The 25,449-nt window shown below is 54.3% G+C and overlaps 1 protein-coding gene across 1 annotated transcript in view; it reads left to right on the top strand.

The window, feature by feature from the left end:
- Positions 1–25,449, top strand: part of LOC124959901 (nectin-1) — a 63,140-nt gene that overhangs the window by 20,442 nt on the left and 17,249 nt on the right. The gene's annotated exons all lie outside the window — the stretch shown is intronic.

Here is a 25,449-nt window from a genome sequence, read left to right as displayed (position 1 = left end):
CCAGCCTTTGTCATCAGGAGTGTCGTCAGCACAGGTACACCAAGCAGAGGAAGCGGAGGCCAGGGACTCTGGTGGGGAGGCATCTCCAAGGCCTCTCCTCCCTTTTATGCCATTTCCAAGGAATTGGGAGCACTGATGGGAGTGATTCTGTGCTGTTTATTTGAAATAGACTTGAAAGCAATCAGTATTTTGGGGGGGCAGAGGACAAATTCAGTTTCCACCCTTGCTCTGAGGGTTTAAGTGAGCAAGAGAGAAGATACACTAGTGCCCTGTCGGGATCCAGTTCCCCGGGAGGGTGCCAAGCAGGCCTTCTGCCCCGATAAAAACAAAGCCATCTAATTGCCTTTTAATCTGGGATCGAGGGTCTGCTGGTGTTGGTAAGGGGAGTAAGTTTCCCTTGAGTGAAAAGTTATCTGATCTCTGTGTGTCGGAGGAAAAGAGGGGAAGGTGGAAGAGAGGAGCGAGGACCTGGCTCCAGGCCCAAGGGAGGCCACCGCAGGGGCTTTATTTCTCCCCATAACAATCATAAATAAAGGGGGACAAGCATCTCTCTTGTCTTGGCTTAAGGCCATTATTTCGTGCAGGGCTTCCTTCTCACCCCGTCACTCCTACCTCCCTCAAATGCCCAGTGGGGAAGACAGCTTGTCTGCAGGAGAGGGTGTGGGCTGCCAGCTGTCTCACCTGGACAGGCGGGGAGGTGGCCCCACAAACCTGGATGCATCCCCTACCCCCGCTGCACCTTCTGCTCATGGCTCTCCCTCCCCAAACCCTACGAGCCAGAGATGTCCCTGAAACTGTAGTTACCTCCTCGCCAGTCCCCTGCCTCCACTTCCTTCAGTGTATTTCCAGCAGTTGTCAGTGATTTTGTTGAAACAGCCCAGAGGTCCTTCCTCTGCTCACCCCTTCAGTAGCTCCCATTTGACTCTGAGGAGAAACCGGGGCCCCACGTCATCTGTCCACTGTACCTCTCCCCTCCAGCTGCATTGGTCACAAATTCTAGAAATACTCCCACCTCAGGGCCTTTGCGCCTTCTCTCCCTCCTCCTGGAATTTTCTCCCAGGCCGTTCCAGGTTTGGCTTGCTCACTTCCTTTAGTTCTTTGCTCATATGTTCTTTCTCTTTTCTCGGTAAGGCCTTCCCAGGATACCCTTGACCTAAAATAATCCTATACAAACTTTATCACATTCGTTGTCTTTTCTCTCGCTAGAATCTAAACTTCATAAGCACAGAGAATTTTTTTCTTTTGTTCAGTGCTATATCCCCAGGACCTAAGAGGTGCCCAGTGCTATCAGTAATACGTTAATGAATGTATGTTCCAGGGGACAGCTGCTGCCTCCTGCCCCTGCATACCCTGATCCTGTTCCAGCACATGCATACATGTGCACACAAGTGCACACACACACACACACACACACACACACAGCCTCCTTTAAAGTCCTAGGCTCTAGAAAGCCATCCCTGCCCACATGTGCACTCGGCATCTGTAGAGGGTCCTCACTTTATCCCCTGACCTGCTTCCGAGCTCAAGGCTGTAATCCCATTTTACATGGGAGAAAATTGAGGTCAGAGAGGCTAAGGGCCTGCTCACACATCTCCACAAGTGTGTGCCAGGGCCAGGACTCACTCTGCCTGTCCCTAAGTGCCTGCACTTTCCCCAGGAGCTCCCTCAGGGCTGAGTGGAAGAATGTCTGAGAGGGTCCCCCACCCATGATGGGCACCACACCCTGGTTGGGCAGCAGAGAAGCCAAGCAGGGGAGTGGAGGGAGCAGGAGCAGGGAGGCTCCGCTGGCAGCTGTGCCCCACCCACAACCAAGGGCAGTCTGGGCCTGGCCTTCTCCTGCTGCCCCTTGCTGCTGTGGCCAGAGCACCTGGTTCCTCTCCCTGGTGCACAGGCGCAGCTGAGCTTCCTGACCTTTCTGTATTTCTGTCCACCTGCCTGGGGACCCTCTGGAGTACTGCAGGGTGTTGTGGCACCTCCGAGGCCTGCCCCATAACTCAAGGAGGAGGGGAGACTTGCTGAGCCCTCCAGATGCTTAGTAACCCAGGTTAGAAATGGGGACCTGGGAGTTACTTCTTCTTATACTCAGGCGAGAGAGTCAAGTCCATGGACTCTGATCCATTTGCCCTCTCTCTCCACCAGCCCTGCCTCCGCCTCAGGGAACAAAGACCCAGAGGGAGGACGGAGACAGCCCCTGCCGCCTAAGCATGTGTAGAAAAATGGCGCAGCACAGGACACGGGCCATGTGGCCTGGGGGGAACCAGGTACCGGAAGCCTTCCAGCCAGGGAACATTGTCTCTGGAAGCTCAGGCAGGTCCCGAGCCAGGAAATTTGCAAGGAGGGAGCCATCGTCTTGAAGAAGAGGTGGCAGGAAGGCAGAGTAAGTGTGCACTCTGAGCCAGTGTGAAAGGACAAGCGTGAGGAGGGTCCTTCACTCCTCCAGCCCATTTCCTGGTGCCTGTGTGTCAGTCCCAAGCTGGGCACTGCGGACACAGTGGAGTTGACAGTCCAGACAGACTGAACCGCACATTTCATTACCCTGGCAGGAAGCGGCCCTGCATTTTACATGATTGATCCTTTTGCGCTCTCACTTAGACTGTGGAGTATGGGCTACTTTAATAATCCAGGATGATGGAAATCCAGGGTGGGTCAGACAGGAAGTGGTTGGCTACCATGGGCCAGGTATGCTTCCATGGACAGCATAGGCCTGGAGCTAGGACTCCTGCCCAGTCACCCTGGGCACTCTCTGGCCTCTGTTTCCCCATGTGCACGGAAAGATATTGGGGTGGTTGTTCCTGTGGCGCTCTGGGAGTCTCTTCTGGCCCACACTTTGTGCAGAGTGCACCTATGTGGGATGAGTGACTTGTCAAGTTCAAGGCACTCAGAGACCAGGCAGGGTACAAGACAGGGTCGTGCCACCACTTCTGTGGGTTGAGCCAGTCCGTGAACTCTAAAGATGTCCTACTGAGTCTCACTGCAAAACATTTACTTATTGTCCCTTTGAGACCCGCATGAAGTCTCTTCCTGACTCCAGCATGTGAGACTCGGGGGCCAGACGGGAGAGACTTGTGGTCGGGTCCTGTGCCATGACCATTTCTCAAGCCTGCCTGGGCTGGGGAGGCGTTGAGCACCTTGGCGTCCCGGTCATGCCATGCGTCAGTCAACTGTTGCAGTTATCGCCCACATGCAGGCCCTGGCAGGCACTGGGCACCCAACTTTGACAAGGCAGGGCCATCATGTTCACATGGGGCTCGCTGGCATTTACCCACACTTCCACTGTGCCAGGCTCAGCTCCATGCTCTTTGCTTGTGAACATTGATTTATTCTTCCCCAAAACTAGTGAGGAAATAACTATTCTTTCTTTAATTTGTTCTTTTTAGTTATACGTGACAGTAGAGTGTATTTTAACATATCATACACACATGGAATATAACTGCCCATTCTTGTGGTTGAACATGATGTGGAGTTACACTGATCAGGAATTCATATATGAACATAGGAAAGTCATGTCTGATTGAGGAAATAACTGTTCTTTCTTTTTATAAATGAGGATTTGTACACACAAAGTGTAAAGTCACACAGCTAGCAAGTGGCAGAGCTGGGATTTGAACCTAGGGCTCTCTGCTTCACAACTAAATGGAACAGATTTTCAACAAGCCCCCACCCCCATGAGATGAGGTGAGAGTCAGGCAAGAGGCGGGACGAGGCCTGGCTTGACCAAAAGCAAAAGGGAAGACCTGCTTTGTTCCTGCCCCAGAGCTGGCTGCGCATGCACACAGCTCATCCCCAGCCCTGTACTGGCCTGGATGGTATCCGGCAATGGCTGACCCACTGCCAGGCTCAGGATCAAAAAGCACAGGGCAATGGACTTCCTCTTCAGCAAAAGGGATGGAGATTAAACAGCAGGAAGGATTTCCCAGCTGTCATGACCATACGCTATTAAAATAGGCAGCCGAGGGAGGTGGAAGCCCTCGCCAGGAAGGTTAATGCCATTGTTGCTCAGGGCTGCTGAAGAGGTGAGTGGAGGAAGCGGGTACAGGGTGACCCTTCCAGGGTCTAGAGGTGAGATCATGTCACACAGATCGAAGAGGAGAATACTGGCTATCCCCACACTGGTGCCACCCTCTTCCGAGGACCCTGCCTGCCCCCGCCCTGCCATCGGACTTCATTAAATCGCATTTTCCCAGAGCAGGGCAGGCCGGTGACAGAATGAGTCAACGCCAGCTTGCTACAACTGTCGCCCCTGGAGCCGGCGGGCATAGAGGGAGATAATTGGGAGCAGTTTGACAGCTTAATGTCTGGGGTCGGCTTCCTGGAGCAGTGCAGGGCTGGGGTGGGGGCGGGGCAGGGAGCCAGCAAGGAGAAGGCAGGTGAATTGGGGCTGTCTTCAGGTTGACCCCACACACACACCTTTCCCTCCATTTCCCCAGTAGCAGCTTGTTGGACAGGAAAATAAAACATAGAGAGGGAAATTAGATACGGAGAATAAATTAGGCTTTCTTTATTAATTTGTCAGAACTAATTAACATCTCCCCTAGATTTGTCTCCTCTCCAGATGCCCCTGGAGCAGGAGGATGGGAAGAGTCTGAGACAGGCCAGTCTTGGCCTTTGGGATCCCAGCCTGGGCCTCATGGCGACAGTGCCTATCTCCAGAGCAGAGAAGGATAGTGGAGGTGTCAGGCCTATTGAGTCCTGTTCCAAGGACTGCAGTCTGAGAGGGACCCCCACAATGTATCTTGTCCACTTACCATAGGTGCTAAGCCCCAAAAACACCCTAGCACGAAGTCTTGGGTTTTCACTTCATGGGTGAAACAGTCGTCAGTACCTGCCACATTCAGGATTGTAGGGACAATGTCCAATGAAAAGTACCACTCTGCACACAGTTGATCTCATTACTTCAGGAGAAGAACTCAGATCCTGGGAAGTTCTCATCATACTCACAAGGTCACTTGGGTTTTGCCCTAGCGATGAGCTCAGAAGTATAAGGAACAGTATGTGTTGTATCCATTCCACAGATGACAGAATGGAAGCACTGTGGTTAAGTATCTCAGGGAGACCCCACAGTGAATGACTGGCACTCGGCTCCTTGGCTTGTTGGCTGCCTAAGCTCCCATCCAGCACATCTCACCCCACTGCTGAGCCTTGACTCACTGTTGGGAGTCTCCCTTACTAACAGCCACCTCACTTCCTGGTGTGAGTTCAAGATCTTCCAGCCAAGTGCCAGGCCAGCTCCACAAGCTCAGCTGCCCCTTAACTTGGCCAAGAGCATGGGTTCATTTCCTAGAGTTGATGACTTCCCTCACCCTCGTGATCCCAGAACTGCCATGTCAGAATGATAGGTCTTAGGATCCCCTCTCCACAGCAGGTTTAGAGCGACCCCTGAGACCCAGTTCCACCTTGGAAGGTCTGCCCTTGTCCTGCCAGGATGCCATAGCGTCTCAGAGTTTTCACTGCCCTTGAGCTTCCAACTGGCAGCACCCCCACCCCAGGCCTGAGGAGGCAGGGAGTGAACCCCTCACCCCGACCCCAGGCCTGAGGAGGCAGGGAGTGAACCCCTCACCCCGATCCCAGACCTGAGGAGGCAGGGAGTGAACCCCTCACCCCGACCCTAGACCCAAGAGCTTGTTGGGTGAAACAAGAAAGCCTGTTGGGTGCTGGATGCTGAGCAGAGACCCCCCCAGACTGGGCAGACCAAAGAAAGCCTGAAGGAGGGGCAGCTGACCAGCCCTCCTGTGGTTTAAATGAGGAAATGGGCCTGGAAAGAGAAAGCTTCACAGTTCACTGGCTCCTGGCAGCACCAGGACTGGAACCTGGGTCTCCTGACTCCCAGGCTAAGCCTCTGTCATGAACCAGGTATCAGTGCTTGACAAATGCCATTGTAAGTAAATAAATTTGTCATGTCAGGGACCCTCAGAGCTGGGTGAGGTGGGCATATGCCCAATGGGGTCAGACCACAAGGTCAGTGTCCAGGGTCAACGTCACAGCCCACATCCATTCCCTGCCTCCAGGGAGTCTAGATGCCCCTCTTCCAGGAACATGCACTTCTGTTCCACGCCCTCCAATCATGGAAACAGTTAGAGCTCCTTCACCTCTTCCCAGGAGCAGAGTCCCCTTCAGGCCCCAGCAGACTTGCAGGGCCCGTGTGGTGGGGGTTGTGATTCCTTCTCCAGAGGGGATCAAAGACCCGAGGAGTTGTGTTTTCCTGTCTTCACATGGTTGGAAGCAACAGAGCTGGACTTGGAAAGCATGACCTCTTCCGGGGTCTCACACTGTATTTGGAAAACATTGCATTAAGAGAAGGCAGACCTGGGTTTGCGTTCCGACCCCTGCTTACCTTGGCTTTGGCAGTTTCTGAGTGCCTCAGTTTCCTTAGCTATCTCATCATGCCTGCTTTGAAAGTTTGTACTGACCATTTCAGGAGCCAGCTATGTGGTATCTGCAGGCTGGTGCTAATGGTATCTATTCAGATAAAGATATCTGAGTATCTTTAAAAAGGCAGCCAGGCCTCCACTTTCCCTCCACATGTGGGGTGATGAGGGAGCAGTCGGAAATGGTGGAATGGGGCCCTCCTGGCCATCCTGTGACTACAGCCAGGCCCAGAGGCCCAGCTGCACCTGCCCAGCAGAGGTGCCAGAGTGCAGGAGTTGGGAGGGGTTCACTATTGGCCAGGACTCAGGACTGGGCACCATAACAGGTGTATAACCAGCCAGGGTGGTGGGAAGAAGGAGAGGGAGGAGCTGGTACCATTGGCATCTGCTGGCCGGACATGGGACAGAGCCCCAGAGTTTCCATGAGAGCACTCAGAACTTTCTTAGGCTCTGGGAACTTAGGAAAGAGATTGGGAAAAAGCCCCTTAGCCCTGTGAGACCTCTGTGTCCTCTGCCTCCATGCTTCTGCCCCGCCGCCCTCGCCAGGCCTATCACATGCCATGGTGTGAATACAACTGGTGTTGTGCCCATTCAGGGAGCCAGCCAGCAGATACACAGGACCCTGCCACTTACCCTCTGCAGAGAGGCTGCCCTCTTTGAGTTCTCCTGGGCCCCCAGTCCACTGACCACAGGACTTCAGGACCCGGCCAGGCAGCACGGGCCAGAGTGGGGGTGCTGGTTTGGAGGGAGACAGTTGAGCTGACTGAGGCCTGCTGGTCAGCTCTGCAGACCTGCACAGGGCAGCCTGGAGAATCCAGGCAAACAGGAGTAACCTTGGCTTTGGGAGGATCTGGAATCCACTTTAGGGTGAAGGAAAGGGCCTGCTGCAGCCTGAGGGGCAGTCTAGCTGTGGCTCTGTCCCTGACTCCAAAGTGGCTACATATCAGCCTCCACTTCCTGAGCAATCGCTCTGTCAGGCACTTGGCTAAAATCCTCTTGATACATTATTTTATTGAGTCCTTGTAGCCATTGAGATTAAATATTGAGTCTGTTTTACAGATAAAGAAACAGAGACTCACAGGGTTATGGCAACTTGCTGGCGAGTGGAAGAAGGTAGCCTCAGGTCTGTCTGCCACCCAAGCTCCCTCCCCACCCGCTGTTCTCTTGTTCAGAGAAGGAGCTGCCTCATCCCCAGCTCTGGTTCCTGACCCAGTCAGCCAAGCACACCATGGGATGGAGTCTGCTTCCATTATAGGAACAGAAATTGAGGACAGACATCAGGAAGAACTTCCCTACCATGAAGGGTATAGAACATGTTAGCAGTTTCACAGAGAACAAGGTAGAACCTCCTACTGTGGAGACCTTGAAAGGAGAAGAGACTGATTTAATCACATGGTGGCCACTGTTTGGGATCAAGCTGTGCCAGAGACAGAGAGTAGTATTTGACAGTCCCTCTCCATAACCTCTGGTTGGGAAGTTTCTGACACTCAGACCAGAACTCTGGCTGGGCATGACTTCCATTTGCTGCCACCTGGTCAAGAGGGTCAGCCCTGGTGTCCCTTCCAGGCTTCCTTACTCCAGTCCACTTGAGAGTCCTTGCCAACTGGTGCCTGGGGCAGCATGTCAGGCAGGGCAGGGCCTGGGCCTAAGCAGGTGTGGTCCCCAGCTACCTGTCTGGGTACCGGTTGGCTCCACGCTAAGGGCTCCACCACACCAAAGCCTATCTGCTCTTTCCCTTCCCTGTCCCTGGAAAAAGTGCCAGGATAAGATCCAGACTGGGCAGGTCACCAAGGGCTTTAGCCTGTGATGCCCACCCATCCTCTGGGGACCTCCATCCTACTTAGGTAGGTAAAGCTGTTTCACAACAGGCAGTAGCTGGAATCTCAGGAGAGGATTTTAACTGAGGAGTCAGAAAAGCAGGGTCTCCAGCATCATTCTGGGTGCACAGCAGGAAGAACCCTGAGCTTCAAGTTCTGCTTCCACTATGCTTTAGCTCTGCCATGTGGCAGATCTCCCAGCTATGGGGTCTCAGCTTCCTCCTCTGTAAAACGAAAATATCAAGACTTGCTCCCAAAGACGGAAGCCAAAATGAGGAATCCCACAAGGGAAACACTTCCCAGAACCCACTGCACAGAGGGTGTTCATCCAGTGTTGGTGGAAATAGAGCAACTTGCTGCTAGAATTTTAGGAGACAGGAAGCACAAATACTGTCCACCAGTATTTATTTTTAAGAGTGAGGGACACTCCAAAAAGGAGGGCAGGGGAGGCAGGTGGAGCTGAGCCTTATAGAAACAGGCACAGATTCAGTCTGTCTCTATCACTTTGGAAATGAAACGTTGCTCTGAAATGCCAGCCATTCTGATGGGACCAGGGCAGGAAGAACGATGAGGAGACACCACAGGGTAGATGGTGTAAAATAAAATGTGTATTTTTAATTGCTTGAGTTCACATCTCATAAAAGAAAATAAATAATAAAGCACAAACCCTTGCATTCCCCACCCCCCTTTCTCTGCTGTGAGTCAAGAACCAGTTCCCACCAGTCTTGCGAGGGTTCAAAGCGTCTCCCCGCCTAATCCTCACCCCAACCCCCCTGACTGCCACCTTGGGCACGAGGCCTTTGCTTGAGCAGCGTGGGCATTGCCACTCCCAGAGCTGGCCTCTGCCTGCCACGGTGGGCAGCACCTGGTGTTTCCAGACTGGATGGGGGATTCTAGCAGGTAGAATACTTTCCCCCACTGCCTGGCGACTTCCAGGCCTCTGGTTGATTGTCGTGCATCATCCGGGTGCGGTGGCGCAGCTATCTCACCAGTATCGGGCCTCAGAGCCCAGCCTGCCCTAGACAATGGAAGCAAGATGTTGCTTCCAACCCTGCCCCTGCCTGCTGCCAGCAGCCCTGCTCCGGAGCCTGTCTGAACCTGCACCCCGCAAAACAGGGCCTGCACCCAAAGACCCACTGAGCCTACCTCCTGCCTTCCCACCCTGGGAACTCACCCCTGCCCTGCTTCCTGCCAGCCCTGGTTCCCTTATCCTCTGAGGGGGGACAGACCTCTCTTCCACGCCCCTGCCCATTCCCCTCTCTGGTCTCCCCTACCCACAGCCCTGACTCAGTCAGTACCTTACTTCCCACTCAAGCTGCGCTTCCCAGACATGTCAGGACAGCGCGCCTCGGTTCTGGTCCTACAGGCTCTGCTGAGCACTCTCAGTGGGGGTGGGGCAGTGGGGAGGATTGGCTTTGACCTGCTTCTTCAGGCCTCTCTCCTCCTCCACCCCCATCCCAAGGAGACAGGCGGGGTTGAACTCCAGAGCACCAACAGAAGGCCCCACCTGGCTGCTGAGGCCTCAGGGTGGTGGGAGGCAGCAGGTGGGAAGCTGCCCATCTGCACCTTTATCTGGGCCACCTGGATTTCTAAGTAGTCTCATGGGTCACAAACCTGCCCATCAGAGACCCTTACCCTGAAGTCTTCACTCTTTGGAACCAAGAATGTAGAAGAGTCAAGAGACAGGTTCTCCTTGACTTAGCACTTTATTGTATAACCACAAGTAAGTCATTTCATGCTTCTGGATCTCAATTTATCATCTTCAAAATGGGCCACACCTTTCTTTTGATTGGTTCCAGAACCCTGGATCCTCAGGGTACACAGGACTAGAAGAGGGTGGGATCAGTCCTTGTAGGCTCGCCTGGACAGCAAGGGATAGGAGGAGTGCTCCCTCTTCCCACTGGGGCTGGAATTAAATGCACCCCCACATCCATGGCTTCTCAGCCTTTCTCTTGTAGAGAATCTTTCTTTTTTCAGGTAATCTGTCCTTTGCCAAGGAGTCTGGTCCTCCTTTGATCAGTCAACTTCCTAAGAAGTCTTGATTAAAAACTCTCTGTGACCTGGGAAGTTGACAGGGACCTGCATCCGTGAGTCTGTTCCTAGGATTTCGCTCTGGCTCACAGTGCATGAGTGAACCAGATTCAGTGCATCCCTACTGTGGGCACAGGGATGTGTACTAGGGCTTCAGAGATGAACATGACCCCATATCTGTCACAGCCAAGCCTTGAGCTCCAGGGACTGCTATTTGAGCAAGGAGCTGGGGCTGTGGGGACACAGCAGATGATATGTTGGGACCTGAGGGTTGAAGGAGGAGTTTTCCATGGGGCTGGTGTGGCAGGTGGGGACATGGGAAGGGCAGGAGAGGTAGCTGGGAATAGAGGCAGAGGCAGATTGTGAAGGCCTGATGAGTAGCTTAGATTTACCCCAAGGCAGTGGAGAGACATCTGAAGACTTACATCACTAGATCTGATTTCCATTCAAATCCACCTACTAGCAGTTGGCTTGGGCAGATTAGTTCGCCAATCTGGGCCTCAGTTTCCCAGCAGGACAGTGGCTCCTGTCTTATGGGTCTTTGTGAGGATGAAATGGGATTCATTGCCTAACATACCCAGTAGACATGAAGCACTGCTCAGTTTGCTGTTTTTGCTGTTATTGGACATGGGAGCCCGCACTCCCTGTTGAGCTGCAGTAAGGGTAGGGAGCTCCAGGGCCATATTCTAGAAATTACCAAGAAGAATTCAAAGTGTATAATGCTGGGACTGATCGGATTGGGCCCTGGAGGTGGGAGCAAGGGGGCAACTAGGGAGGAGTTCAGGGCAGGCACATGACTGCTGGACACACGGTGTGGACCCTGTCACCCTGGAAGCATCATCAAGCCATGTGGACCCACCTATGTGGACCAAATATCCATCCCCAGATGGCCAGTCCCCTCCCAGCCCTTCTCATCTCCTGTTTCTTCCCCTGGTCTCTCTCTTCCCAGAATAACACAAAACCTCCTAGTCACCATGAAGTTCAAGGAACAGATGTCATGCCCACCTCACCCTCCCCAGCCCCCATCACCTCAGGCTGTGGCAGGTGAGTGTGAGCTGAGCAGGAAGGATACACAAGTTCAGGATCCTTTGGAGACATCTGGAAACCGAGGGGAGAACGGTCACAGCCAGAGGTGGTGGCCTTCCCACTGCCCCCTCTCTGGACCTGGCTACCTCCACCTCGATGAGCCCTGTTCTTATCTCATGACCCAGAGGCAGGGCCTTTGTAACCACAACGCGAGCAGCAACCACAGTACATTTCCATGGGCTTGTGTCTGGCTGATAAGTCTTACTCAGGTGCTCTCATGACCATTATCACCATTATCACGTTATTGAGCCATTGGCAGGCCAAGTCACACCTTTTCACCACTCTTCCTCCAGGGCAGACTCTGCCGGTGCCCTCTTCTCGCCAGCTTCTTTGCAACCTCTGCACCTCTTTCCTCATCTATGCATGGGGAGGCAGGACCAGCCTGTCCCCAGCTAAGGTCTGCCAGCTGAAGGATCTCAGCCTGCTGCTTCTTCCCACCCGGACCTTCCTGGGGTCTCAGTCTCAGTTCTCTGTCCCTTTGACTTTCCTATCTATTTATACACAAAACTCACCCACAACATTTCAGTTTTCCAATCAAATCATTAATTACCCCAGTAATTAAATCCAATTAGCAGTCATAGGGGCCTTTCTGAGCGAGGAGCCATTAGCCTGGGTGAAAATGCACGGGAGAGAGAGAGAGAAAACCCACCCTTTCCCAGCATTAAAAATGAAAGCAGGCATCGTCGCTGCAAAGCAGAGGGCCCCAATTAAAGCCTGGGCCGCACTCATTAAGCTAATTTGGCGTGCTATCCCAGCAGCCTCTGGTGGGAAGGCCTGACAGTAGAGTTGGCCAACATGCAGTGGTGGCGGGAGATGGGATGACCCCTGCTCACTTCCAAGTTCACTCTTCAGGCCCCTGAGGCTCCCTCAGAGAAAAACTGGTTTTTCATGAGCACCTGCTACTTTCCAGGACTTCAGGGCTGCTGACAGCCCAGAGTGGGGTGCGTGCTAGGTGGGACGGGCAGGGGTGAAAGTGAGGGGAGAAAGAGACCTGTGGCTTCCATTTCCTGGCCTTGGAAAAGGACAGAGCTTGGCAGTCACTCACCTCTCTGGGCCTGAGGCTGAGGGGACTCCCCTCCTGAGATGGTTTTGAAGATTAAATGAGATTATACATAAATAAATTCCTGGTACCTTAGGTCCTTAGTACTTGGTAGACTTAGCCCTTTAAGGTTCCTGGAAGTGTTCAGCATAGATTCTTCATTTCATCCTTAAAGCCCCCTCCCCACCCCAGGATGCAATGCCAGGAGATACCCCCACCCCACCCAGTGGAGAAGCTGGCAGTTCCCAGGTGGAGGAGCTGGGGGCAGAAAGACAGACCCAGAGCCAGAGAGGGGCAGTTTAATCCAAAAGGGCATAGGGAAGAACAGAGGTTCTATGAGTTTGGAGTCCCCAGTATTATCCCTTTGTAGCTGGTTGGCCTGTACCTCTGACAGGAGTAGGGGAGGTTGCTGGAGGCTTGGCCTCTCCCCAGAGCCAAGGCCAAGAGGCAGAGGGGATGGTGTCTACCCTCATCAACCTCAGCAGACTCGAGTCAGGGCCACCCATGGACAAGGGTTCCATGCGCCATGCACCCTCACCCATGATTTGGGGGCTTACAGGGTACAGGCCACTGCTTCCCCAGGGAAAGGAGATAGTGAGGCCTTGGGGCATCCAGTGTGGTGGCAGAAGGTGTAGCCTCTGGAGACAGACTGCCCAGATCAGAACCGGCCTCACAGGCTGTTTGACCCTGAGCAGATTATTTGCCTTCTCTGAATTCCTCCTCTCGAAGATGAGACAGTAATGATACTTAGCTCCTGGAGTTGTAAGAATTAAGTGTGTTAATAAATGTAAACATTCAGACCTGGCCTGGCACAGGCAATTAATACACACGTGCTACCTGCTCTTGCATCTCTGGGAGGGGCCTGGCAGGGAACATGACCCTCTTGTACTTCCTCTCCTAGGAGCGGGGAGAGCACTAGAGACCCCAGGTTTCTGCTGCTAAGGGAATGACTCAGTGCCGGAGCAGATGAAGGGGCAGCGCTCTTCCCAGACTTAGGGACATGAGGTCCACCCCTCACGCACACATCAGTGCCATGGGCTGCTCCTTCCTTACAAGGAACTGAACAAGGCCAGGAGGGCAGGAAGGGAGAGGAGGGGCTTGAGAGGGAAGCAGGTGGCCACAGAGGCTGGGCCGCATCTCTGCAGCTGGGCACTGTGCCCTGTGCCTACGTGCTGGCTCTCTCTGCGAGGCAGGATGAGGAGCAGGCCCTGGCATGCCGGCCCCTACCCAGTGACTCCTGAAACCCTGACAAGTCGGAGCTGGAAGCGGGACTGGGTGAGGCTCCTGATAGATTCATGTTGGGCAGAGGGACGTGGGTGGGTGGGAAAGACCCCACATTCGAAACTGACAGGAGCACCAGTGACAAGGGAGCCTGGGGGAGCCAGCAGAGCCGGGGCAGTGGCCAGGCCTGGAGTTCTCCCTGCCTCTGGGGTCCCCTCACCCCATGCACCCCTGCCTGGCAGGGCAGGAAGAGGACAGGCAGCGGCAAAGCTGTGCTCCTCTCAGCATTTTGCCAAGTGAAGAGTGACAATTCTAGTGCTGCTGAGAAAGGGGGAGGAGGCCCTGGTGACAGCCGGTTGCTGGGAGCAGAGGTGGCCCAGCAGGTCTCCCTGAAGACTGCCCAGGACAGAGGAGGTCATTTTACATGGCTGATCTCACTCCATCCTCACCCCAACTGAGCAAGGCGGACGTGCTAGGGCCCATTTTACAGGTGAAAAGTCTGGGTCTAGGGAAGGTCACAGGCCTTGGTCATGGCTTCTGCTCGAAAGCACTGAAGCTGATCGGGGGCTGAGGCAGAAGAATCTTTGAGCCCAGGAGTTGACCCTGGTAACCCCATGTCTAAGAGAGCCAGTGTCTGGCTGTCACTGTGGTCGCAGCTGTGCTTGGGGTTTGCTACACTCCGCGGCAGAAACCCGGAAGTGGTTAGGGCTGGGGTCATGACCAGGTTTTGTGTTATGGTCTAGGGTTACGTGGGTGGCTGGAGTGGATGCAGGGCATTGGGTTATTACAGCTAAGGCCGGTATTCTCCGAGTTTTAGGGGGGCTTTGCAAGAACCAGCACCAGTTAACCAAAGGCTGTTGCCTATGTTTGGAGGGAAAGTGTTCGTCCTCACTGAGGCTTAGCCAGCACAGGGAGTGGGGCTGGGGTGGGAGCTGAGCCAGGAAGCATGTTGAGGGGCATGACTAGATGATTCTGAAGCCATGATGTGATGGAAGAGCCATTAAAAGGTGGTGCTGCCCTTTTCCCTGAGTTCTCACCTCCTCTGATGCATCCTGTGACAAAGTTCTCATACCTCCAGGGTCCCACGCAGATGCCAACAGACACAAGTCTGCATTCTGGGGCATTGGAAGGTGTCTCCACTATGGGATTTGGGGTCTCATCAACCAAAGAAGCACACGCAGTAGGAGTCTCGCTTCCTCTCTACCCCAGCAGGCTGGGCACTGCCCTGCGGACCCACCTCCAGCCCCATTGCTGGATCTCCTTGAAGGAATCAAAGCAAAACACAATCCTGGATCTTTCCAAGTCCCATTTCCCACCTCCTCTTCTTGCCTGTCCCCAGACCTAGGTTATTAAAATGCATCAGATAACTGCCCTCTGCCCTGAGGTCCCTGGCCCAGGAGCAGGGCTCAGAGGGTGGCAGAGAGGGCTTCTGTAGGAAGCAGGAGATGTGGTGAGGACTGACCTGCTGTGGTCTGGGTCCAGGTTGGGACATCGCAGGGTTGGGCTTCATGACAGGCCCAGAGGCAGGTGGTAGCAAGATTGCTTCAGGACCCTAGTCACTGATGCCTCTCTCCCTGTCCAAGAGTTTGGGTCACCGTGGTGCTGTGACTCTGAAGCATCCTCCGAGAGATCACTGGACTTTTCAGCACTAGGGGCTGATGAGACCAGGTCCTTCCTGAGGGGCCAGGGCCAAGAGCCAGGCCATACCCACACACCCATCCTGGTGTCCCTCTGTGTTGCACCAGCAATGCACGCACAGCTCTGGGTCCTGCTGCCTTGCTGAACCAAGTGAACTTGGCCTCCTAGGAAGCCATTGTCCCTTCCACAGGAGGGCCACAGCCCACACCCTAAAGCCTGGACAGCCCCTCCCACTGCAGCCCTAGGGTCCCTCTGAGCCTAAAACCTTGCCACCAAGGAAGCCCCCAGAGACTGAGGTGGTAGGGCAGGTGGCAGAGCGGCCAGCCACGTGGAGGTTCCTGGGGTGTGGATGGAAGAGCTGGGAGTGACAGATGCCAGACCTGGTGTGAGTGGTCCGAATGCTGTAGTGTCCAAATGCCACAGGAAGTGTGTATGTGATACGCATGTGCGTGCACACCTCTGCGTATGTGTGTGTGTGCCTGTACACACGCCTGTGCCTGTGTCCGCCTCCTGAGACTGGGAGGCTGGAGTAACCTGCGCGTCTGCAATCAGACCCTCCCACATTAAAGGGAAAGCCAGCGGAGCCAGGCCCAGGGTGAGGAGAGCAAACGGCAAAACTTAATGACTTTAATATGAAAGAATTTGCCACTAATTAAGCACAAACACTCAACTAATGCAGAGAACACATGTTGTGGATTTCACTTAAGCAGGAACCAAATGAGGTGAAAATCCTTCTGAAATGATAGCAGTTTACCGGCGAAGGAAGATGCTGCCTGACCTCGTTTCTGCTCTGAGAAACAGCCCAGCCCCTGCCTCCGTAGCCTCTGCCCTCCTGTCTCAGGGTTCGGCCAACGCTTCCTCTGCTTGTTTCCTCATTTGTGTCCCTTCCTCTTGCTGCCCCTTCCCTGTCCTCCTGCATCTTCTTGAGACATGCAGGCCACTTGACAACCCATATTCTGACAGCCAGCTCCCCAGAGTCCCCTGTTCTCGCCGCTCATCTCCCACATACACAATTCTCTGTCCCACCTCCTCAGGACCAACCTCTCCAGACAGGAAGGCCCACACCACTGTTCTAGCCTGCCTCTGGGCCCTCTGTCCCCAGACATGCTAGAAAAGTTCCTGCCAGAGCACCCCGCAGCAGGGTTCCCCACTCTTCTCTGCACCTTCATCATGAACTCCACCATCTCTGCTTGAGCCTGACACCCTTCCTCTAAACCAGTGGTCTTAACTGGGGGCAATTTGCCCTCTCAGGGACATGTGACAATGTCTGGAGACATTATTTGGTTGTCACAAGTGGAGATGGTACTCCTAACATCTTGTGGGTGGAGGCCAGAGATACTACTAAATATTCTACAATGCATGGGACAAAGCTACGACACAAAATTCTCCAGCCCAAAATGTCAGTTGTGCCAAAGTCAGTAGTGCTCCCAGAGGTGGCAACGCAAGGACTCGCTCAGGATCACACGGTGGGCTGGCAGAGCTGGGATGGGACCAGCTCACCTGAATCCTAGCAGGTCTCCCCACCTCATAACCACTTCCAGAGCATACCCATGTGCCCAGCACGATGCCAAGAGCTGTCGACACTCACGTTTCACCCTCCTATCAGCCTGAGAGGTCGTATTATCATCCCCCTTTTATACATAAGAAAACTACGACTCAAAGAAATTTATGCAATTTCCCAAAGTCACCCAGCTAATAAGTTGCAGAATCAAACCCAGGTCCCTCTGAATTCAAGTTGAGGCTCAAGGGTTCCTCTCTACCCCTTGCTCATCCTGTCACACCTTCCAGCCAACCCTGTGCTCTGAGAGTGAGCCTGCCTGCAGGCAGACAACCTGCACCCACCCGAATGGCTCCCGCCGCAGCCAGCTGTGCAGGCAGCTGTCTGCCTGTAGCTGCACAGGGCATCAGCAGAACTGGGTGCTGGGGTGGTCCAACTGGCCCCTCTTGGGGTGAGGCAGATCCTGGGTCCTCTGCTTCTGAACAGGTGTTTGGAAGACCCCTTGGAACCCAGAAGGCTGAAACAATGCCTTTATCGATACTGAGCTTTCAAAAGGTTCTCCTGGGGAAGCCTGGGGAGTTCTCCCTCTGCTTTCACAGCAGCCCCCAGCTTCTCCCACCCCCACACTAGCCTTCCAAAGAGACTGCTGCCTACACTCCCCAAAATATGTCATTAGCAATGCACGCTCGCCCAGGGAACTCCAGGCTGCTGCGTCTGCCTTGAGACTGTCATTCGCTGTAGCTGGGTTGGAGAGAGCTGGGCCCTGCCTGAATCTTGGCCTTAAGAGCCAAGGGCTTCAGGGTGTGCAAGACTGAGAAAGGCCAGAAAAGGAGCAATCCCGGCCATGGTGGGAGGGGCATGGAGCTGGGGAACATGCAGACACAAACAGGACTCAGATCTCGGGAGCGGGGCCTCTGGGCCACAGCTCATTTAGGTGAGAAAAATATTTTTCACCTTATGGTCTAGAGTGAGGAAAGAAGAGAGATTGGGTGCTGGGAACTGGGGCAGAGGAAAGAGGAAGCTAATCAAGAAGCGACTGGGAGACAAGCAGGATATAGGGCAGGAAGTTGGGCACCAGATCAGGCTGATCTACACCCTGTTGGGGTGTAGCCTTCTGCTTTCAGTGAAAGAAAAAGCTTGGGACCCTGCCCTGCATCCCTTCTATGCGGGTGTGAGGCCTCACTGGCCAGCTCTGCCCCTTGGTGAATGCGCAGTTTCCAGGAGACGGCAGTCAGACCTGAGAAATGGCTAGCCCTGGCCCAGGACCCCGACCGGTCACAGTCTTGTCCATCAACCCTGTGGTGACCCCTTGTGATTTCTGTTTGCCAGGCTAAAAGCTGAACTGCTATGACAGAAGCATGCCCAGTACAGGGGCCCTCCGGGTGCAAGAATACCTAGCCCAAGATGGGGGCTTCCTGGCGGGGGTTGGGGGCTGTCCAGGGAACCACCTCCTCAAAAGCCAAATCCAAGGTGATTCAGGAAGGACAAAGAGGAAGACTTGGGCAAGTGGTGGGGTGTGTGTTCTTAGCAGAAGGAACAGCATGACAGAGAGCTGATAACATTGTTCAGTGTGGCAGAAGAGAGAGCACGTAGGCAGAAGAGCTGGCTGGAGGCTGGAGATGCCCAAGATGAGGTCCAGAGCCCACAAGGACCTTGGACTTGATCCTGAAGACCGCAGGTAGCCACAGGAGGATTGGAAGTAAAGGCATTTTATGTTTTAGAGAGATAACCTGGCTGCTGAGTGAGACAGAGTTTAGAGGGGGAGTTGCAGGCAGGAGACTGTAGACTTAATGTCATACTATAGGGGACTGCAAGAGATGATTGGGGCTGCATAGGGACGAGGAGTGGAGATCATGGGTGCTAAAGTTCCAAGGAAAGGGATTGAACACAGAGTCCCAGCCCAGGAGTGCTAGGAAAATGGGGAAGTGAGGTACTGCTGGAGGTAAGGAGTGGGGGTGGGGGTGCTCATGTGGGAGGGGGCTTTGGACAAGTTTGAATTTGGGTCAGAGAAATTCAGAAGCTATTTAGGAGCTAGTGTCAGCTGGCCTTGGTGATTGCTTGGCTATAGAAGATTCCCATGTGCCCCAGCTTGGCCATAGCACAGCTTGGATTTGCCTGGCATGCCACTTAATCAGGGAGGCTTCCTGGAGGAGCCACTTGGTAAACAAGTTCCCAGAGGCAGATCCAGGGGAGGGGCAGAGTGTGCTGCACAGGTCAGATCCAAATTATAGTGGTAGGGGTCCTCAGGTCCAGCACTCGCATCCCACAGAAAAGAACACTGGCTCTACTCGAAACCAAACAAAAACAGTGACCAGGTAGTAGGAACCAGAGCCCACCTCTCCCAATTTTCAGTGGGTGCCTTTCCTTCCTTGTCACCTCCTGTCCAGAGGAAAGGTAGCAGGTATGGTACAAGATGGGAAGTAGAATTGACCAATAGGGTTAAAAAAACTAAAAATGGAGCCAGGTGCAATGGCACACGCCTATAATCCCAGTGACGTGGGAGGCAGAGGCAGAAGGATCACAAGTTCGAAGTGAGCCTCAGCAACTTAGCAAGGCTCTAAGCAACTCGGTGAGACCCTGTCTCAAAATTAAAAAAAGAAAAAAAAAATTCAGGTCTGGGGATGTGAATCAGTGGTTGAGCATCCCTGGGTTCAATCCCTGGTACCAAAAAAAAAAAAAAAAAAAACACACTAGAAATAGAGAAAAGCAGGGCCAAGAGAGAAGCTCCGTGTCCCTGGGATGCCAAGGTAGAATCTGGGGTGGCTCAGGGACTGCCTGCCAGGGCTCCTGGGGATGGAGCAACAGCAAGAAACAGGCCTGCAGAAGAGCAATCCAGGCAACCTCAGCCACCTGCTCCTCAGCGGGAAAAGGAAAACCTAGCTCCCTGATTCATCCCTGTCCCCCAACCTGTCCTGCCAGGTTTCGAGAGAGATGGGGCTTGCCAGAGCACCCCCTGTGGCTGCAGCCGCACTAGAGCCTCCACGCTGCTGGGAGAGAAGGGCTGGCCCAGTCTGTCTGGACGATCCTGGGCTCTGGCTCCTTCTCGGGCTTTTCCCAGGCTGCCGCGCCCCCTCCTCTCCCACGCGCTATGCTCCCCCACCCAAGGCGCCGGGCGCCGGCCCCACAGCCCATCATTAACCAGCTCTGTGTGGGGAGTTGGGGGAGCATCAGCCAAGAGGAAAACATTAGCCATTTCTGTGACCCCAGAGGAGGGGCAGAGGCGCCTAGGCCTGGACAGTAGCAATTAGCCCCTGCCTGTGGGATCTGGGGATGTTATCACCCCAGCTGGCAAGGTGGATGTAGAGAGGGCTCAGAGTCCCCAAGACACCTGGAGCTGTCCCAGCAGCACTGTCCTCAAGAGAGGATCCTCCAGGGCCCACCTCCCACCAGCTGAAGTTTCTGCACTATAAGAGACAGGGGAACAGAGATGCAGGCTAACAGTAGTGCAGGGCCAGATGGACTTCAGTAGAACCCTGGCCCTGCACAGCTGTTAGCCAGCATCTCTGCACTTGAGTCCACTCTGGCTCTGTGCCTTCTTGCTGTGCCCAGTCCCACGGAGGGCTGGCTGGAGAGCTGGGTAAGAACTGGGTCTGTCTCCTCATTGAGATCTGTGAGTTGGGGGACTCTGGCCCCCATCCTGGGTATGAAGGGGAGTCTGGAGGCAGACCATGTAGACTGGGCATTCGTGGCTCTCCAGACTAATGGGGAACCATGCCCGAGGCATAGATACGAGACAGGACAAGTTCAAAGGACTTTGGCAAGAGCCCTGCCCTTGTGGGTTCTGGCTGGCAGAATGGTTGGGTCCAGGTGACACTGATTGGCAAAACCTTCTGAGGGCAGGAGACCCCAGAAAAAGGATTCCCTCCTGATCTCACCCTCTTCCTTGCAAGCTTCTCCCAGGTGAAGGCAGCCAGCCTGGGCTTTGCAAGTGAGCAGCTGGCCAGCCCTGAGGATTGACATTTGGGGAAGAGGCTGCGCAGGAGCAGGGGGCATATAATCTTAGGTCACTGCGCTGACTCAACAGGGTTTCGGGGAGGCACTTCCCCCTCCCCAATGAGTGAGTCATTCCCACTTGCACTTAGCTGATTTCTCACCGGAAGTCCTGCTTTCTGCCAGTTCCTGGAGGGGAGGGAGGGAGCATCCTTGGAAAGCCCTAGAGAAGGATCCCAAAGGACGTGGGTTTCACAGAGGTCCTTGGGGAGCCCAGTGCCCCCACACGAACAGTCTTGCACTTTGTCTCTAATGTGCTGTCACTGTACTCTAGGCAAACCCTGCCATTTCTGTCCACCCAACTGAGGGTACCCAGGCAAGTCTCAAAGAAGCAGGGTCTGGGGAGGGTTGGCACAGCTGAGACAGAGATCCAGGTGATCCATGCCAGAAAGCCCAAATCCCCCTGCTTCCCCCAGGTACCCCAGTTAACCCACCCACCCACCCACCTGGGTCCAGTCCCAGCCTGCTTGGCTAGGAAGAGGAGAGTCTGAGGTTTAAAAGTGCAGGAAGAAAAACTGCTCGCAGCGGGTCCAGGGGAGAAGAGCATGCCACACCCTGCTGCGTGGGAACCTGTGGCCCCCGCCTGCAGATTAGCTCCATGGCAGGCAGGGCAGGGCCTTGGGGAGCAGGTTTGTCTGCCACAACTGAGGAGCCTTTGTGTTTTGTTGCTGAGCTGGGGCTTTTGCAGGTCTGTGACGTTCCAGGGGGCCGGCCTGACGCCCGTCTTGCTGGCTCAGCACTTCAGGGAAGCCAGGTCACCCAAACTGTCCAACCTGAGCACTATTGGGGAAACTGAGGCACCCGAGCACAAGCCCCAGGGACCTGCGTCCCAGACCCCGGGTTCATAAGGTGGTCAGAAAGAATATGAGCAGTGCTTGAGGACGGGTAAAAAGGCTCGTTCCTTCAGCCTCCTTGGGATGCAAGAGCCACTCTGCTGAGGGCACAGGTGCCCAGGGGGATCTCACTCTTCGCTCCCTTTCTCTCTGGATCTTCGGGTTCTGCAAATAGCAGCCTCCTGCAGCTGCCCTGCCTGGGCTCTCCAAAGCCCCTGTTTCTGGCACTCAGTCACTAGACCCTACTGCAGGGTGGCCAGTCAGCCCTGTGGCTGCAGGATTAGAACAGGCATGTGTGTCATTCTCAAAAGGGGTGACGGAGGGCCATTCCAGGAAGGACACAACCCAGAACAAGGGCTCTGGGGAGTTAGATTAAGTCAGAGTCTGTTCGGGGGCAAAGCGGGAAGAGTACTGGACTGAGGTGGGTGTTCTATGACCCTGGGCAAGAGACCCAACACTTTGGACTTGGTAAGGGATGGGTTGCTTGGTCTCTTGAGCTCCAATATGCTGCCTTGTCAGCAATCCCAGTTCCCACAGCCTGCGAAGAAGGAGAGAGGGTGTTTGGGGAAGTACAGAGGGTCAGCAGGGTGTTCCCCAAGCCCTGGACTCACCAGCAACAGGAGTGACATGGTCAGTGAGACCCAAGGATAACCCTGCTCCTGCCCCTTCTACAAGGCTTGCGCCTGTTGGGAGATGGGACACAGACCCAGCACACATGCCAGGAAACAGAAAATAAAGGGGTACAGATGCATGTCATATGCTTTTGGAGTATGAGTAGAAGTGTCAGCAAAAGAAGGAACAAGAGCCACAAAGATATCCAGGAAGAGGGGGACCTCATAGCACCCCGTATAGTGGGGTACATGCTCAGCAAACAGTCATCAAATAAAATTCTGGGAAGGAGGTCTACTGCTTCTAAGATGAAAGATGATGATGGTGATGGCAACTAACATTTATTGAGCATTAATTGTGCTAAGTGCTGCTCTCTGAGTTTCCCCTGTACTCTTTCATTTAATCCTTACAACAATTTTACGGGGCAGGTATTGACTATTAGAATCCCCATTTTGCTGTTGTACAACCTCAGTGCAAACTGAGCCACACAGAGGAGAAGTCACTGGCCCAAGGTTGGCAGTCAGGAGCTGCAGAGGTGAACTGCTAGCCCACAATGGCGCTCCTGGCATTCCCCCACTGCTGCCTGAAGGAGCTGGTGCTGGAACAGCTCTTCAGAGAATGGAAACCACCAGGGTTCATTTCCAGATTGTTGGACTGAGACAGGAAGCCCTCAGGCAGAAGCTTGGGTCCAGGTCCCTCAGCCTAGAGTGCAGAAGAGGGGCGCCCGCAGGGGAATTTCCGATCTTGCCTGTCTTCTAGCTCCTCTCAGTTCCAAGGTTCTGGGATCCCATCCCCAGTGACTCAAACCCCATATTTCAAAGCCCCCTAATGCAGGCCTCCAGGCCCTTCTAACAGCTGTGTCAAAGACAAAGAGCAAAAGTGAGCATACTGTTCCTTGGAGGTCCTCCCTGCCCTGCCTGCCCGTCACAGGAACAGAAAGGGCCATGAGCACAGTGAGAGGAGGCCAGGAACCTTCCTCACTGACCTGCCCCAGGGTTGCTTCTGGTACAGCCACAATGGAGAACAACTCCCCCAAATAGCCTCAGGGATGGGGGAGGGCTGCCCCTGTCTGGGCACCGGGGCCCTTGCGGTGCCTTCCACCCCATGCCCAGGTGCCATCAGTGATCTCCCCTCCTGGCACTGACATGGCCCTGAAGGATAAGGTCACTCCAGAGGCAGCAAACGAATGTCAGCCTGTGCACCAAGGCCTGCACCCTATCTCCTCCGCACCCACAGCGGGGATAAGAGGAGAGGGGTCACTGGGGCTTGGTGGGCCCTGTTCCCCTGCAGCTTCACCATGGCTGGCACTGGTTCCAAAGTGGCTCCTGATGCTCACACCCCTTCCCCCACTCTCACCCATGGCCCAAGCCCTCCCAACTGGCTTTTCCAGTTCCTGCTTTGTGTGGTGCAAGTTTCCCAATTATACCCGCATTATCTCAGCTGGGCAGCCTCCAGCAGGCTTGGGGAGTGGAGGCTGGGGGAGGGGACGGAGCACCCACTCATCCTGTCAGGGAGGACTGAGGGTTCAGTGGCTTGCCAGCTGGCCAGCAGCAAGCAAGCTAGACTGTCTGGCCCATTGACCTCACTGTGGGACTGCTTCTGGGGTGGGGCATGGGCAGGACTGCCATCAGACAGTGAGGGGGAAAGGTCAGAAAGGAGAAGTGACTGGCCAATGTCCTAAGGTGCGAAGCCAAAGGCAGAGACAGCTGGAGCCAGCCCCCCGGCAGTGGCCAGTCTTTACCCCATCCAGCAGCAGCACCTCTGCCTGAGAGGTGGGGCAGGCAGAGGTGGGAACACCCCAGTGTGCCTTGAAGAGCCATATGGATGTGACTAGGTGTACAGAGGGGGAACATCAAGGAAATTCAGAGTATGACAAGGGCCTGGCTTGGTGGGACCAAAGAAATTTCTTCAGCAAGCATTTCTTGAGTGCCTGCTGTGTGTCTAGCACCAGGGATCCCACAGTCATCCATGCCCTCTGGAGGGGAGGAGTGGGGAGCAATTTACTGCCCTGATAGTGGGCTTTGGGACCCTCAGAGGAGCCACCCTGATCCTATGTCTCCATTGTGGAGAGGCTGCAAGCAGTTGTCACAATTCCCACTCCTGAGAATCCCAGACTCCCTTGTGGCTTTCCCCCGGCCTCTGGGTCAGTACAGGGCCCATCATTATTGGTATTACCAATGGCACAAATTGACTGAGTGAAGACACAAGGACACGAAGTATACAGATGTGCGGCAAGAACACAGGTCGTGGGGACTTGACTGGCTTGGGATGAGTGTGGGCCTGGATAGAGCTAGAATGCAGGGGATGGCTGCCACAGGTGAAGTGAGCAGAGCCGAGTTCAGGTGTAAGGAAGTTCAAACAGAAGACTCTCGATGGGATGAAACAGTCGGTGGGGAGACTGGAGGGAATTTGTTCATTCATGCCACACGGTCAATGGCTCCCTCCTTCTTGCAAATCTCTATTCTCCTGGCTTCCGGTGCAGTCTGGCAACAGATGTTTATGAGCACCTACTGTATGCCAGATGTTGGACTGGGCACTGGAGATACAGAAAAGGCACAGACCCTGCCCTGGAGGTGTTCATGTCCAGTGGAGAAGTCAGAGAGCCACATTCCAAGGCAGAAGGAGCTGAGCTGGAGGTAGACAGTTATCTCTAGCTCGGAGGATCAGGGAAGTTCCTAAAAGAGAGTGGCCTCGACCTGCTCTCCATAGGTGAGAAGCGGAAGGGCCTTCTCGGTTGAGGGAACTACACCAACCAGAGCCTAGACTTGCATGGGCAGGCTCCATGCACCTTGGTGGCTGGGCTGAATTGCCCACCAACAGGACCCAAGTGCTGATAAGAGATGCTGGCAAATGGTCACTCAGGAAATAGTGCATGGGTAACTGGAAGAAAGAAGAGAAGGAAACCTGGAAACATGCCATATTCTTAGGATATGGCTGGAAAACCCAGCTAATGGAGAGATGGCAAAAGGCAGGTGTCAAGGGTATCAAAAGCCAAGTTAAGGCATTTAGACTTGACTGTAAAGGCAACAGGGAGCCAGTGGAGACCTGGCCTTGAGCAGCACCTTTGCCCTCTGCCTGGCCAAGGCAGGGAACAGGGACCCAGCTGTGAGGGAGAAGATCATAGCAGTGACCATGATGACAGTCACCACAGGCCCTCACTCTCGTCCCTGACGTACTTTCCCATCCATTATACCATTTGGTTCCCCTAGCAACCCTGTAGGGTAGAGGAGTGGATTATCTGCCCCATTTATCAGAGGAGGGACTAATCCAGGAAGGAGAAGCAGTTTGTAGCTCCTCTCTTTGGGAAGCAGGCTGTTCAACC

This window comes from Sciurus carolinensis, chromosome 11 (genome assembly GCF_902686445.1).
Source record: "Sciurus carolinensis chromosome 11, mSciCar1.2, whole genome shotgun sequence".
Lineage (NCBI taxonomy): Eukaryota > Metazoa > Chordata > Mammalia > Rodentia > Sciuridae > Sciurus > Sciurus carolinensis.
The sequence above is the reverse complement of the archived record's forward strand: the minus strand, read 5'-3'. Positions and strand labels throughout refer to the sequence as shown.